Consider the following 16,174-nt stretch of genomic DNA (forward strand, 5'->3'; position numbering starts at 1 on the left):
ATTGTGTTGATTATTGTCGATCCCTTCCATTTTCATATGAATTTTAGAATCAATTTGTTGATATCTATAAAAATAACATTGGTATTTTGATTAGGGTTACATAGCATTTATAAAACAAGCTGGAAAGAACTGACAGCTTAACAATATTGTGTCTCCAAATCTATGAACACAGACTATCCCACCAATTAGTTTACTTACATATTAGTTTAAATTTTTGTCTTGGACATCAGTGTCTGAAGTGGAAAGAAGTAGCCACTAAGGTAGCAAACTAGGTAAGGACATGGGATAAATCCCTCTTTTCAAATACAACTTAAGAAAATGCTCTCAAAATGGGGAGAAGGCATACCTTAGTTCACATATATAATGAATAAAAAAGCCAGGAACTCTTTTGATATTTAAACAAAATATTTTCTATATAAACTAGATTACCTAGGCTTTAAAACAAAGGCTCTTTAAAGAACTGCTGTACATAAACAATTGTCTATCTGAAGCACATAAAGAATTATGCCTATAAATCTAAGGCCTCATGTTAAAAAGAGATAAAACGCAAACATCATTGACTTATCATTAGGTAGGCCAGCGATCCATGACTGCATTCAGCGAAAATCTAATTTGCCTCAGCAAACTAGGGCGTGGCAGCCACTGACAAAATGAGAAAGGAAATTGAAGCAGTTCTTACTATATTTGGGTCAAAATATAGTTTGATCTCAATTTTCTAGGTCATTTAGGTAAAAGTTGTGTCCAGGACTGAATGACTCAGTAACTACTTCATGTCTTGGTTTTCTGTGATGGACAATAATTACACATTGGTATTTCTCTGAAGAAAACAAAAGTACAACCAGGATTGATTTTAGCATGAATTATATATATAATATATACAAAATAGTATATAACATGTATAAAGTATTATATAATATATACTACATATGCATGTGCATATATATATAAATCTTTATTCATTCAACAAGATTTTATTGAGCACTATGTGTCAGACTCTGGGCTAGGCACAGACAACTGACTATCTTAAAGAAAAACAGAGCAAAATAAAGGCAGAGATTGGAGGTTCTGTTTTGCATGGTGTGCTCCAGGAAAAGCTCCTCTTTTAAGGTGACAATGGAGCACACAGAAACCTAAAGGATAAAAGAGGCTGAGCCACATGAGTATCTGGGCAGAGACAAGTGCAAAATCACACACTTCCTTGAGGTTTCTAAGGACCCACAAGGAGGTCAAATGTGGAGGAGGTGGATAGAGTAAGGAGGAAATCAAGTCAGAGCGGACACTAGGGCCAGCCAGACCTAGCGGATCAGGGTCAGGACCATTGCAGGACACTGAGCTAGAGAAGGAAATAACGTGATTTCCGTTTATCAAGTTTCCCTTTGACTGTCTCAATACGGGAGGCAGTGAAGTCAGAGGACAAGGGGAGAAGCAGACTGGCCAGTTTGTAATGTAAGCTCTTGTGTAGTCCAAAGAAGCAGTATCTAAATCACTGGAGGTACAGAGGTAAGAAGAGATCAGATGGGATATTTGTGAATGCAGAGAAAACAGGATCTGCACGTGGGTTGAATGTGAAGTATGATTGGGGGCGCACTTAGTCAACCTTGAGGCATGTGCAACTGGAGCACTCATTCTTGCCCCAGCGAGTGGGTTTCTCTGACCACCTCCCCCTTTATAGGCCTTCTACCCTTACAGCATGTGAGAGGGAAAAGGAAACACCCACAGAGGTAGAGTTTACTTCTTTCCTTAGTCATAAACGTTCACTTTTAGAAATGTTTAGACATTTACATGTCTTTTTTAAAGTCTGGAAAAGAGAGAAAGAATAAAGGAAAAAATAAAAACAACCACCTTCTCACCACGGGGCAAGTGTAGACCACTACAAATATTTACCATACATCCTTTCCAGGCTTTTGAAAATATACATCACATGTAGGACAGCGTTTTAAAAGATAATACCAAGATAATATTGTGCATTCTCCTTTAATTTCCTTTTTCCCTTTTAGGCAACTTGACATCATCTTTATTTAGTCAATCTATTGCGGTTTTGCTTCAACTTACTTGTATCCCACTATATTAGCTTGCTTGGAATGACACAACAAAATACTACAGACTGGGTGGCTTAACCAACACAAATTTATTTTCTCACAGTTAAGGAGGATGCGAGTCCAAAATATACATGTTCTCAGTGTTGGTAGCTGGTAAAGCCTCTCTTCCTAGCTTGTGCACGGCTGCTTTCTTGCTTTGTCCCGGTAGGGCCCTTCCTCAGTGCATTGGAACAGAAAGCAAGCTCTGGTGTTTCTTCCTCTCTTTAGAAGGAGGAAGAACATCCTATCATCCTAGGGTTCTACCTTTATGACTTCTTGCAACCTTAATTATCTCCCTAAAGGCCCTATCTTCAAATACACTCACATTAGGAGTTAGGGCTTCAAAATACAAATGTGGCAGTAAAGGGGGGAAACCACATTAATTCCCAAAAATACAAAGGTATCCTTTTTTTTTAATTTTTTTTTTTTTTTGACAGGCAGAGTGGACAGTGAGAGAGAGAGACAGAGAAAGGTCTTCCCTTTTGCCGTTGGTTCACCCTCCAATGGCCGCCGCGGTAGGCGCACTGCGGCCGGCGCACCGCGCTGTTCCGATGGCAGGAGCCAGGTGCTTCTCCTGGTCTCCCATGGGGTGCAGGGCCCAAGCACTTGGGCCATCCTCCACTGCACTCCCGGGCCACAGCAGAGAGCTGGCCTGGAGGAGGGGCAACCGGGACAGGATCGGTGCCCCGACTGGAACTAGAACCCGTGTGCTGGCGCCGCTAGGCGGAGGATTAGCCTATTGAGCCACGGTGCCAGCAGTATCCTTTTTTTTTTAAGATTTATTTATTTATTTGAAAGTCAGAGTTACACAGAAAGAGGAGAGGCACAGAGAGAGAGAGAGGTCTTCCATCCAATGGTTCACTCCCCAAATGGAGCTGCACTGATCCGAAGCCAGGAGCCAGAAGCTTCTTCCAGGTCTCCCACATGGGTGCAGGGGCCCAGGGACTTGAGCCATCTTCTACTGCTTTCCCAGGCCACAGCAAAGAGCTGGACAGGAAGTGGAGCAGCCGGGTCTCGAACCGGCATCCATATGGGATGCCGGCGCTTCAGGCCAGAGCATTAACACAACTGTGCCACAGTGCCGGCTCCCAAAAGTATCCTTAAAAATATTAAGATAAATATGAATTGGAAGAGTATTTCACTGTTACTGATCACATTAAAATATAAAACTAATACATTAGTATTTATTCTCCACTTTAGTCTTGAAATAGAGGCATTCAATCATGTAGTAGAAAAACTGGACCATAGCTCTCAATAGAACAGCTGGACCCCTAGATTATTCTATTATGTGACTTTCATACATGAGAATCTTGTTTTAAATCATACGCAAATTCAGCCTCTTCCATTTCTTCCTAAGTCGCAAAGTCCTATCAAAAGTACTTATCTCTAAAATGAGAAATTAAGGAAGGAATTTTTTAAAACGTATATTCATTCTGATAAGTTGTAACAGCCAGACTATCCAGGCCAAAAGCATTTGTATGTTCCTCATGTCCTCCATGCACTCTACAACAGAAGCATTTTCTCTTTAAGATTTTATTTATTTATTTAAGAGGCAGAGTTATAGACAGAGAGTGAGGGACAAAGGTTGTCCAGGAGCTGGTTCACTCCCCAAATGGCCACAACAGCTGGAGCTGGGCTCATCTGAATTCAGGAGCCAGGAGCTTTTTCCAGATTTCCCACTTGGGTGCACAGGCCCAAGCACTTGGGCCGTCTTCCACTGCTTTCCCAGGCACATTAGCAGGGAAATTAGGGAGCTGGATTGGAAGAGGAGCAGCCAGAACTCGAACTAGTGCCCATATAAGCTGCTGGTGTCACAGGTGGAGGCTTAGCCTACTACACTACAGCACAGGCCCCAGAAGCATTTTCTAATAACTAAACACATGCAAAGGCATAGTCAGAGACAAAACCACAAAGTTACATTCCAGACCCTCAACCACAGAAAGGCAATGAGAGATTTCCCAATAAGGATTCCTTTATTAGCATTTATTATTTTATTCTTATATAAGGAGAATTTCATGCTCTCTTCCAGATAAAGAAAATAACACTTGCAGTGCCAAAGCATTTTTTTTTCCCCAGCTGTTCTACAGATGTAGGCTCCCACTGCCTATAGTGATTTGGGAGATTTAATTATTTGCCTAAAGGAGCTTAAACTCTTAGGATGCAAAAGACCAAATCCCAGGGCTTTGGTGGGACATTGGATGAATTGTGTCAATGACACATCATTAAAGGATGGAATTTGTCAAGATAATAAGAAAAATATTTAGACTGGTTGGTCTATTTTCCTAAACAATGGCTTTCACAACTTTCTGTATTTTTAGCCCAGGAGTATACTGCAATAAGTTACACAGATCTGAGTGACAACCTTGGGTCTGTCACTTATTAGCTAGGTGACCTTGACTAAATTATTCAATCTCTTTAGGTTAGTTTCCTGCTCTGTAAAACAGAACTGAAAGCATTCCCTTAAAGTGCTTACCAAAGGGGGTAAAAATAATTAATATCTAATATCTGGTAAATGCTACAATTACTATTAATTTCCTGCCATTGTTCCCATTAATCTATGCTAATTACTGTCAATGCTGCTTTGTTTTCCAGCACCTTCAATGATCAACTGGCCAAAAATCCATGGTTATATCTTTTCTTCTTTCTATCATTTCTTAGTTCACGCTTTTCTTGGATGACTTAAACAACCCACACAAGCCCTTTTGGTTCTCTATCTATGGACAAAAAAGAATCTCCGTGTTTGGGAGTTCAGTCTGTCGGGAATATTAAACTGGACAGAGAATGGAGACCAGGCTTACCCTGAAAACATCTAGGGCCTACAGAGAGATATTCTGATACTGAGGGCGAGGGAATAGAGCTTTCTTGAAGGGCAGGTATCTGGCATGACAGAATACTTTGATCTACCTAGTGTTAGTACTCCACTGAATGTAGTGCCACCTACATCTACTCTGATGCTGATTCTCTTTCCCACATATTTGTCTTTAATGCCCAGTTAGCCAGATCCAAGGCCAGCCTTTGCAGCAGCTTCATTAAACTCAGCTGAAAATCTATTTCTCATTTTAATTCTTTTGAACCAAGTGGCTGCCCTCTCACTTCTCATAGCTAAATGGCATTTTCCTAGTGTCCCAAAGGAAAACTCATCATTCAAATCCAAGCCATTCTCGCTCTCTGGAGCTCTTCAGTAGACCAGAAAATTCTCTACTCAGTGACAGAACTGTAATGTTTTCCTTAGTAGGTGACCTACAAAATGATGATTTGAACAGATATCCTTTTCCTCTCATAAATGCAAAGCTCTGAAAGTTAATTTGTGAAGATTAATATGTAGTGAGAGTACATGACATGATACAGATCCTGTTCATTCAAAGTTGATACTGGAATGAATGAAGAATCTTTGAGGCTATTGGGATGAAATTAATTTTTGCAACATGAATTTTGAGAGTCAAAATAGCATGCTATGATCTGAATGTCCCCCAAAGTTCAATTGTGGAAGCTTAACCCACATTGTGGTGGAATTAAGAGGCAGGGTAGGTGTCTTTGGAAAAATAATAAGTTATTAGAGCCCTAATCTCTTGAATAAAGTAGTGCCTTATAAAAGGGCTAGAAGGCAGGGCTGGCACCATGGCTCACTTGGATCATCCTCCGCCTGTGGTGTCGGCATCCCATATGGGCACCGGGTTCTAGTCCCGGTTGCTCCTCTTCCAGTCCAGCTCTCTGCTGTGGCCCAGGAGGGCAGTAGAGGATGGCCCAAGTCCTTGGGCCCTGCACCCGCATGGGAGACCAGGAGGAAGCACCTGGCTCCTGGCTACAGATCAGCGTAGTGTCCGGCCGTAGCGGCCATTTTGGGGGATGAACCAACAGAAGGAAGACCTTTCTCTCTCTCTCTCACTGTCTAACTCTGTCAAATAAAAAAAAAATTAAAAAAAAAAAAACTTAAAAAGGGCTAGAAGGCACTAACTTTCACTCTTTTTTCCTTCTATCCTTTCTGCCATGTGAAGGCATCTAGGCACACTATTACGAGGAAGAGGCTTTTGCTAGATACCAAATGTGATGGTGCCTTGACCTAAGACCTTTTCGCCTTCAGAACCATGAGTAATAAATTTGCGTTGTTTATAAATTACCCAGTGTGTGTTATTCTGTCCTAGCAGCATTTCTTAGCTTTTTTGCCACAATGAAATACCTGATGTGAGCTACTTATGAAGCAAAAAGATTTATTTTTTATTTTTATTTTTTACTCAAAAGGCAGAAACAGATCTTTCATTTCCTGGTTCACTCCCCAAATGCCCACACCAACTGTGGCTGGGCCAGACAAAAGAAAGAGCCAAGAACTCTAGCCAGGTCTCCTGTTTGGGTGGCAGGGACTCGAGTACATGAGCCATCACTTGGAGCCTCCAGGATGCACATTAGCAGGAATGTAGATCAGAAGCACAGTAGCCAGGACTCAAGTTAGGCACTCTGATAGGGGATGCCAGCATCCCAAGTAGCAGTTTATTTTGGCTCATGGCTTTAGTGGTTCAAGTCCAATCTTGATCAGCCACACAAGGTTAGCATCTGAGAGCATGGCAGGTGGCAATGGGGACTTCAGGCAAAGGAAGGACTAAATGACCTGAGGACCTTCCATTTGACCTACCTCCTAAACGCAATAATTGGATTAAGCTTTCTCCCTGTTAGTACCATTAACTTAAGACTTTGGGGTTTAAGTGTCTGCATGAATTCAGGAGCAAATTCTTGTTCAAATCATAGCACAGCACACACACTTCTTTCCATACTGACTATCTTAGCATTTCTCAAATTTCAGAGCTTTTGTCTTGCAGGTTCACTTTAACAGTATCCCATACTTCCTCATGGTTTATCTCATCACTCCCCTCAGGCTTCTGTTCAAATGTCATCTCCCCTCCCTACCCTCTGACCTGGGAGTCCTTCCCTAAGTAAAATAACATCCTTTGATCCCTAGCCTTCTGAATCCCTGAAGTTACCTTTGTTTTTTCTTATGTGATTACATTATACCTTTGTGGGTTTTCATATTTGTTAATTGTCTGACTCCTCCACTTGAGTGTGAGCTCCACTAAAGCAGTAAAATATTTATCTTCTTCACTCTATCCAGAGTCTGGGACAGTGTCCATAGGTGTTCCATGAATATCTGTTGGCTGCTAAATGAAACAACAGAATACAGAAAACTAAAGTGTTGGAAATATCTTTGATAACTTCACAGATGTAGTTTGGGCTGTGAGAGGTAGGCTTGCCCTACAAGATGTTAAAACACTGCAATGCTCTAGTAGCTAAAACATTGTGATATAAACTCCCAAACAGCCTTTCTCAAAAAGATCCCCTGAATGGTAGTTTTAGTCCAAACAAGGCAGTCAACCAACAAAGAGAATACAAGGGAACCAAAGTTGTAACACAAGAAAGAGTGCAAAGGAAACAGAGCACAGAGTATGGGAAGGAGGACCCCCAAGTTGAGCAAGGCAAACAGAATCCCCAGAACAAAGACAAGTGGAGATCCCAGGATGACAGCTTAACCATCCATCCATCCAAACTGGAAAAGTTGGATGTCCATAGGAGGGACTTTTTCAAGAAAATGAAATAGAATAATTTATGTGAGTGAACGCTTTAAGAGGAAATTAAGACAATTATCTATGGAATATGAGATTGGATTACTGAAAAATTTTTAGGGAAGATGCAGATGAACAAAAAGACCTCATAATAATGGTTAAATGCAGGGAAAGCTTTCTAGAAAGGCAAAGTCTTATTTCCTATCTGGCTTAGCTCTAAATAGCGTACATTTGAAGAATCATAATATTGTAATATAGTCATGTGTTGCTTAATAGAGGGGACATATTCTGAGAAATCCAAGTTCAGATGATTTTATCATTATGCAGACATCATAGCATGTCCTCACACAAACCTAGATAGTATCAGCCAATCACTTGATGTGACCCCTTGAAGCAATCAAGAAACACAAGTAGGAGACATATGAGGCTACTACCAGCATAACACAACATTCTGTTTTATAGCAAACATTTATAGTAGGAGTACACTCTAAAATAAAGATTTAAAGTGCAGTAAATGCATAGACCTGCAATGCATTATGACTTTAAGACAGCTATGGCATCCCAAGGTAATAGGAATTTTTTCAAATCCATTACAATCTTATGGGACCACAATTGTATGTGCAGTCCGTCATTGGCCAAAACACCATTATGATGGCACTGAATATTGGTCTAAGCAAAAATGAAACTGAAAGAATGAGGGATGTGAGATGAGCAAATGTTGACCCACATCCGGCTCCTGCTTGGCCCAATTCTGATGTCTTTCACAACAAAAATTCTTAAAAGAATTACCATGTGATGCTCTCACCACTTCTAACAGAAAATACTAGTACTTATTATGAATGATCAGTAGTTTGTTTTACCAACACATTTTTCTGATAGCATTTTTCACCATTCCTGTTATACTCCTGATTTTACTTTTCTCCTTGCTAAAACAGATTCATTAGCAATTCTTCCAGAAGAAATCTACGGATGATAAACTCTAGCCTATGTATTCTAAAAATGTCTCAATTACATTTTCCATTCTTGAATGAGAGTTCAATTGTGTATGGATGTCTAGATTGCAGTTATTTCATCTCAGCACTTTGCTAAGTTATTATACCTTAGTACTGATTGCCGGCACCTTTGATTGCTCACAGGAGTGGGCTGTCAACCTTGTCTTTCTTTTTCACAGAAATTTATCTTTTCTCCCTGGTAGCCTTTAGATTTTTCTCCTTATCCCTGACACTCTGCAGTTCTATAATAATGCGTCTAGGGATCGATTTATGCATTCATCTCGCTAGAGACCTGGTGTGCATTTTCAATTTAAAGATCTGAGGATTCATGTTTGCTATGGTTTGAATACAATTTGGGTTTATTCCCCCAAAGATTCATTCATTAGAAGCTTGGTTCCCAATATGCCAATGTGAGAGGGGTTACAAATTTTAGAATGGAGTGGACCCTGCCCCTGTAAGACACTAATATTGAGGCCGGCGCTGCAGCTCAAAAGGCTAATCCTCTGCCTGCAGCGCCGGCACCCCGGGTTCTAGTCTCGGTCAGGGTGCCGGATTCTGTCCTGGTTGCCCCTCTTCCAGGCCAGCTCTCTGCTGTGGCCCGGGAGTGCAATGGAGGATAGCCCAAGTCCTTGGGCCCTGCACCCGCATGGGATACCAGGAGGAAGTACCTGGCTCCTGGCTTCGGATCAGCATGGTGCGCCGGCCGCAGCGCGCTGACCGTAGCAGCCATTGGAGGGTGAATCAACGATAAAGGAAGACCTTTCTCTCTGTCTCTCTCTCTCTCACTGTCCATTCTGCCTGTCAGAAAAAAAAAAAAAAAAAGACACTAATACTGGTCTCATGGAGTTAGATCTTCAGGACAAAATTTTTCTAAAAGACCAACCCTGATTATTATGTGCTTCAAATTATTGTATGAAATAAATCAAATCTGTTGTTTATATAAACAAAATAAATAAATAAATAACTGACCACCTCTAGCCCCTGAATTCCTCTCTGGATCATGTCTCATCATGTGCTCTCTCCCTCTTGAGGTTCCCCTGCCATGATTCCACCCATCGTGTTTTTATATGGACAAGAGAGCCCTCATCAGAGCCTAGCAGATGCTGGCACCATGCTCTTGGACCTCCAAACTGTCAACGAAGTAAACTTCTCTTCCTTATTTAGTACCCAGCCTCAGGTACTTTGCTGTAGTACAGAAAAACAGACTAATACAACATCAATCTGCTATTCATGGAAATTCTTCCAAATATTGACTCCCTGCCATTCTTTTCTCTAACTTCTGCTGGGCATATGTTAGAGCCTATAAATTAATCATCATAATGTTGATGAAGCTATAATGATCCATGAGCTATGTTCTTGGTTACTTTCTTGGGAATATCTTCTAATTCATAAACTATCTTTTTAGCTATATCCTCACTAGTATTTACCCAATCTATGTTTTAATTATCTCTACTTTTCCTCTCCACAGTATTTAATTGGCTTTTTGTTATTTTTTAAAATCACCATCTGTTTGTGATTCATCCATTCAGAATGCAAGAGGACTTTAAAAAGCTTGTGGAAGGGGCAGGCATTTGGCATAGCAGTTAAGGCACCAATTGAGATGCCTGCATCCCCTGTTAAAATGCCTATGTTTGACTCTCACCTTTGGTCTTAACTCCACCTTCCTGCCAGTGTATACCCTGGGAAACAGCAGGTGATGGCTCAAGTAGTTGGGTCACTGCCACCCACACGGAAGATCTAGATGTAGTTCTTGGCTCCTGATACTGGGTTGGCCCAGTCCCAGCTGTTGCAGCTATTTGGGAATGAAACAGAAGATGGGAGATTTCTGTCTTTGTTTTTCAAATAAATTAATTAATCATTTTTAAATTTGTGGGAAAATGGAATGAAAATTTTATTTTGGTGCAAGAAAATTTTTAAATCCATAGTTTTTGTAATACATAGTTTTAATGAACTTTTTAAAATCCTTCATATTTATTAAATATCTGCAACATGCAAAGCACAATTCTGGGCTCTGGAACTTAGAGTAACAAAACATACAAGCATATATTCACCTGAAGTAAAATCAGTAGAAGAATAAACTATATGAATAAAACAAAGTAAAATGAAAGGTATACCAGTTGGTGGTATTGCTGTGGCGTGAAAAACCTACAAGGGAAATGGCACTAGGAGTGAGAGCTTGCCTCACTGGTCAAAGAGGGTGGGTACTGTGTGTGACGTGGTCCTTTTTCTGGTGATTTAGTCAACATGAATAAAAGGCAATAAGGGCCTCAGATCTGCTAACAAAGAAGTGGGCATCATGGAGGGGAGTTAGTGGGAAAGAGGACAGGGAGGAGCTTTTCAGGGAGCGCTCAGAATTCCAGGTTTCCTCCTCACTTTTACTGACAGAGGCAGAGGCCAATGGAAAACAGGAACCAGAGACAAGCAGTCAGGGCCAAGGGTTTGCTCAGGCAGAATACTGTCTCAGAGAGCCCATGTTTTCTTTACTCTTGTTGTTTCTTAGTAATTTTTTATGCTGGATTTATGATTGTTATTACTTCTTTTATCTTTTGGGGGAATCAAGTATGCTTAATTTAACTGCCTTTAGTTTGCGCTATTATTTAAAGTGCTTTCCTATGTGCCATTTGTTGGCTATCTTTCATTATGTTAGTTACTTTGGTTTGTGTGCTTTTTAATTTTAATATACTGACTCGTTCAGTAGGAGAGGGAGGGAAAGGCAAGAGAGGAAGAGGAGGGGAGATATAGATATAGACAAAGAGTGAGAGAGAGAGAGTTGGTTTTTTCGCTGGTACTTTTATCAGTTATTTTTAATTGCACCCACCCAATTTCTCAGGCTCTCCAGTTCAAAACAAGGCTTATTTGCGTGTCAGATGTGTGGCCGCATGACAGACCCCATATAGCAGAGGGCTCGATCCAAGGACTCACTCAAGGTTGTCCCAGGATACAGCCTGATGCAGTACAGGTCACTCAGAAGAGGTCACAGTTTCTGATCCTGTGAAGAAATGCATTCAAGGCTGCCTCTGCCAGGTGACAGGTTCAGAGCCTGGGTCCCAAAGCCCCCAGCCTTGGTCTCACCTGCCTCTGTGCTTTTGAGACCACAGAGTCTTTTTTTTTTTTTTAATTTATCTTATTTGGGACAGCACTTAAGTCTTTTTAATCCAGATTTTATGCTTTGTGACTTAGTTAACTTTGTTAACAAAGGTGAAAATATAAAATGACTTAAGCACAATAGAAGTATTTTTCTCACTAGAATGATTACCTCCTAGTCCTAATCAGGGAAGAGGTAGCTCCTTGCATATTGCGACAACACCACTTTCAGCACATAGCTTCCCTGGTCACTGACGTCTTTTTAAGAGCATTAGCAAAAACCAACCAGAGACTTTACATAACTTAAGGTACTTTGCAGATGTGACTAATTTGGGGATCTTTATATGAGGCAAGTGATCCTGGATTATCCAGGCGGGCCCTAACTGTAATCATATGAATCCTTATAAGAAGGAGTCACGGGGTCAATGCTGTGGCACAGCGGGTTAAAACCCTGGCCTGAAACACCGGCATCCCATTTGGGCGCTGGTTCTAGTCCCGGTTGCTCCTCTTCCGATCCAGCTCTCTGCTTTGGCCTGGGAAAGCAGTAGAAGATGGCACAAGTCCTTGGGCCCTTGGACTCAAGTGGGAGACCTGGAAGAAGGTCCTGGCTCCTGGCTCCTGGCTTCAGATCGGCACAGCTCTGGCCATTGAGGCCATATGGGGAGTGAACCAGCGTGTGGAAGACCTCTCTCTCTGTCTCTACCTCTCTCTGTAACTCTGTCTTTTAAATAAATAAAATAAAATAAATTTTAAAAAAGAAATATTTATAAAAAAAGGAGTCACGGGGAGTTTTGACTGGAGAAGGCTATGAAAGATGCCACATTAGTGACTTTGAACATGGAGAAGGAAACCATGAGCTAAGAGAGAAGCCTCAGAAGCTGGAAAAGACACAGACATGAATGTCCCTAGAATCTCCAGCAGGAACAAGGTTCTGCCCACACCTTGGTTTCAGCCCATTGAAATTGATTTTGGACTTTTGACTGCCAGAACCATGAGAGAATAGTTGTTTTAAACATTATGTTTGCAAGTCGATTATTATGGTGCAATAAGAAGGTAATACAGAGAATGAGTATCCATAATCTGTAATCTGAAATGCAAAACTTTTTGAGCACCAACAAGATGCCACAAGTGGAATAGCTCACACCTGACCTCATGTGATGTGTTGCGGTCAAAATGCAGGTGCAAAGAGGCAGAGCAAGGTAGTAGCTGAGTAAGGTGCATTGGCAATCTTCTCCATAAAGAGACACTTATTCACACATGAGGTCACCTTCACAAGAGCTGTGGGAGCCAGGTATACGACCACAGTACCTTGTCTTAGTGTAATAAGAAAAAAAAAAATGCACTGAAACCCATACCTGCAGGTTGAGTCTTTGCACCCTCCTTAGCCAAGTGGCCAAAGAATTAGCTCCACTATTCCTCCCTCAAATTCCATCAGACAGCAGAGCAAGACTGCAGCCACTGGAGAGTAGGACAGAAAAGTGAGCTTATGAGTCTGCCTTGGAGTTCAGAGCATGGCTTTTTGCTGTGAATTCCAGCAACTGATAAATTCCAAAGGCCTCTTATCCCAAGCCAGAGCCCACAGACAGAGCCTCTAGACTTTGACCCTCCTAAGACAGACTCATTCTGGCATTTATCAATGCCAGCATCATGTGGGCCTAGTGTGAATCCCTAAAAATGAGCAGGGCCTGGTGGCTATGAGACCCAGGTGTGATTCAGCTTAGTATCAGCCTGGGAGGCCAAGGGGGCTGACTCTTTCAACCCTGCTGTGACCTTGGAAAGACAGCAAAGATCCTTGGGACTGTGTCTTAGGACTCAGTTCTGAGCTACTAAATCAAAAGTACATAGTCTAATTGTCCCTATTCCAGGCCAGTGACTGCAGACAAAGCCTCTACATCTGCCCCAGGGTCAAGTAGAGTTCTGTGGCCTCCCCTGATAGATGTATATCCCAGCCAGCATCTCCTGTGATTGGTTGCAGTGGCCTCAGGCTGTGAATACACCTCAGCAGAGACAGACAATAGTAATACGGGCCCTGGTCTCATCCCCATATCATGCTGGTCTTAGCTGACTGTGAGCTCTGAGTTTGACCTGAGTTGTGGAGTCAATGGCCATAGGACTAGGCATCTAGACCTAAACTTGTAAGGAAAATTACCCTTTTTAGACACTTCTGGTCATTCTGAACAGCACCAACTGCAGACAGGGGACAAATCTAGGCTTGGAGGTCCTCGAGGACCAAAACAATGACAATAGACTAACAGCAGACTAGTGCAAACCCCAACTTGGGGGCCCATCTGAGGCTGAAATAGCAGAAATGTTCATAGGCTCAGAGAAAATAAGCAGAAAACCAAGAATTTCTAGGAGAGTCACAGATGATGCCAGGTTATGAAAAATGTAAAAAATAACTATTCATTCAGTGTACAAATGGCTTTTGAAAACAGCAAGTTTAAGAAACTTCCAGGGAACCATGACCTCACCCAATAAATAAGGTACCCCAAATCAACCAGCTATGAACTGACATTCACAAATGCTCAGAAGAAGAATTCAAAATAGCTATTCCAAGAAAACTTAACAAATTTCAACAGAACACACAAAGATATTTTAGTTCCTAATAGAGACACTTTACATAAAGATGGAATTTTTAAAATCAAACAGAAAGGCCAGCATTGTGGCATAGCAGATAAAGCCACTACCTGCAACCCCAATATCCCATATGAGCACAATTTTGATTCCTGGCTGCTCCACTTCTGATCTAGCTCCCTGCTAATATACCTAAGAAAGCAGTAGATGGTCCAATTGGTTCAGCCCCTGCCACTCATGAGAGACCGAGATCGAGTTTTAGCTCCTGGCTTTAGCCTGGCCCAGCCCCAAACATTGCAGCCATTTAGAGAATGAACAGCATATGGAAGGTCTCTCTCTCTATCTATCTATCTATCTCTATCTCTATCTCTTTCTTTCTATCTACTCTCTCTCTCTGTAAATCTGCATTTAAAATAAACAAATAGAGACACCAAGATGGAGGAATAGGGAGGGAGCTTCCTGCTATAGTCTAGGAGAAGATAGCTTAAAAAACCATGGAGAGGGGCCGGCGCCATGGCTCACTTGGTTAATCCTCTGCCTGCGGTGCCAGCATCCCATATGGGTGCCGGGTCCTAGTCCCAGTTGCTCCTCTTCCAGTCTAGCTTTCTGCTGTGGCCCAGGAAGGCAGTGGAGGATGGCCCAAATGCATGAGCCCTTGCACCCGCATGGGAGATCAAGAGGAAGAACCTGGATCCTGGCTTTGGATCAGCGCAACGCACCAGCCATAGCAGCCATTTGGGGGGTTTGAACCAATGGAAGGAAGACCTGTCTCTCTCTCTCTCTCTCTCACTAACTCTGCCTGTCAAAAAAAAAAAAAAATGGAGAGGGGCCGGTGCTGTGGTGCAGCAGGTTAACACCCTGGCCTGGAATGCTGGCATCCCATATGGGCATCGGTTTGAGACCCAGCTGCTCCACTTCTGATCCAGCTCTCTGCTATGGCCTGGGAAAGCAGTAGAGGATGGCCCAGATCCTTGGGCCTCTGCACCTGCATGGGAGACCTGGAAGAAGTTCCTGGCTCCTGGCTTCAGATCAATGGAGTTCTGGCAGTTGCGGCCAATTGGGGAGTGAAGCATTAATGGAAGACTCTCTCTCTCTCTCTCTCTCTCTCTCTCTCTCTCTCTCTCTCTCTGCCTCTCCTCTCTCTGTGTAACTCTGACTTTCAAATAAATAAATTAAAAAAAAAACATGGAGAGAGTGCAAACTTAGGAAAGAGTTAGAGAGAAAACACCAAAGGAAACTCCACACAAATTAGACGGACAATGTGGATCTACCTGGATGGTGTGGACACACACAATTCAGGACAAAATCAGAAAGAAGAAATTAGAAAATTAAAAAACAATGTTGGGGATTTATGGGATGCTATCAAATGACCCAGCATAAGGTCTTAGGATTTCCTGAAAGCATGGAATGAGAGAATATATTAGAAGGCCTTTTTAGTGAAATAATTACAGAAAGCGTCCTTAATTTGGAGAAAGAAAGGGAGATTCAAGTACAGGAAGCACATAGAACTCCTAATAGACATGACCAGAAAAGATCCTCACCACAACATATTATAGTCAAACTCTCCATAGTAAAACATAAAGAAAAGATTCTAAAATGTATATGAGAGAAATGCCAGATTACTTTCAGAGGATCTCCAATTAGATTCACAGCTGACTTATCAGAAATCCTACAGGCTAAGAGAGAATAGAAAAATATATTCCAAGTCTTAAGAGAAAAAAAACTGCCAACCCAGAATATTGCATACTCTGCAAAGCTCTCATTTATGAATGAAGGTGAAATAAAGACCTTCAATAAAAAACAGAAATTGAAAGAATTTGTCACTACTTGTTCATCCTTATGAAAATGCTTAAGGATGTGCTACACACAGAAACACAGAAAAATGGTCATTACTATG

The sequence above is a fragment of the Lepus europaeus genome, chromosome 14 (genome assembly GCF_033115175.1).
Source record: "Lepus europaeus isolate LE1 chromosome 14, mLepTim1.pri, whole genome shotgun sequence".
In the NCBI taxonomy this organism is placed as follows: domain Eukaryota; kingdom Metazoa; phylum Chordata; class Mammalia; order Lagomorpha; family Leporidae; genus Lepus; species Lepus europaeus.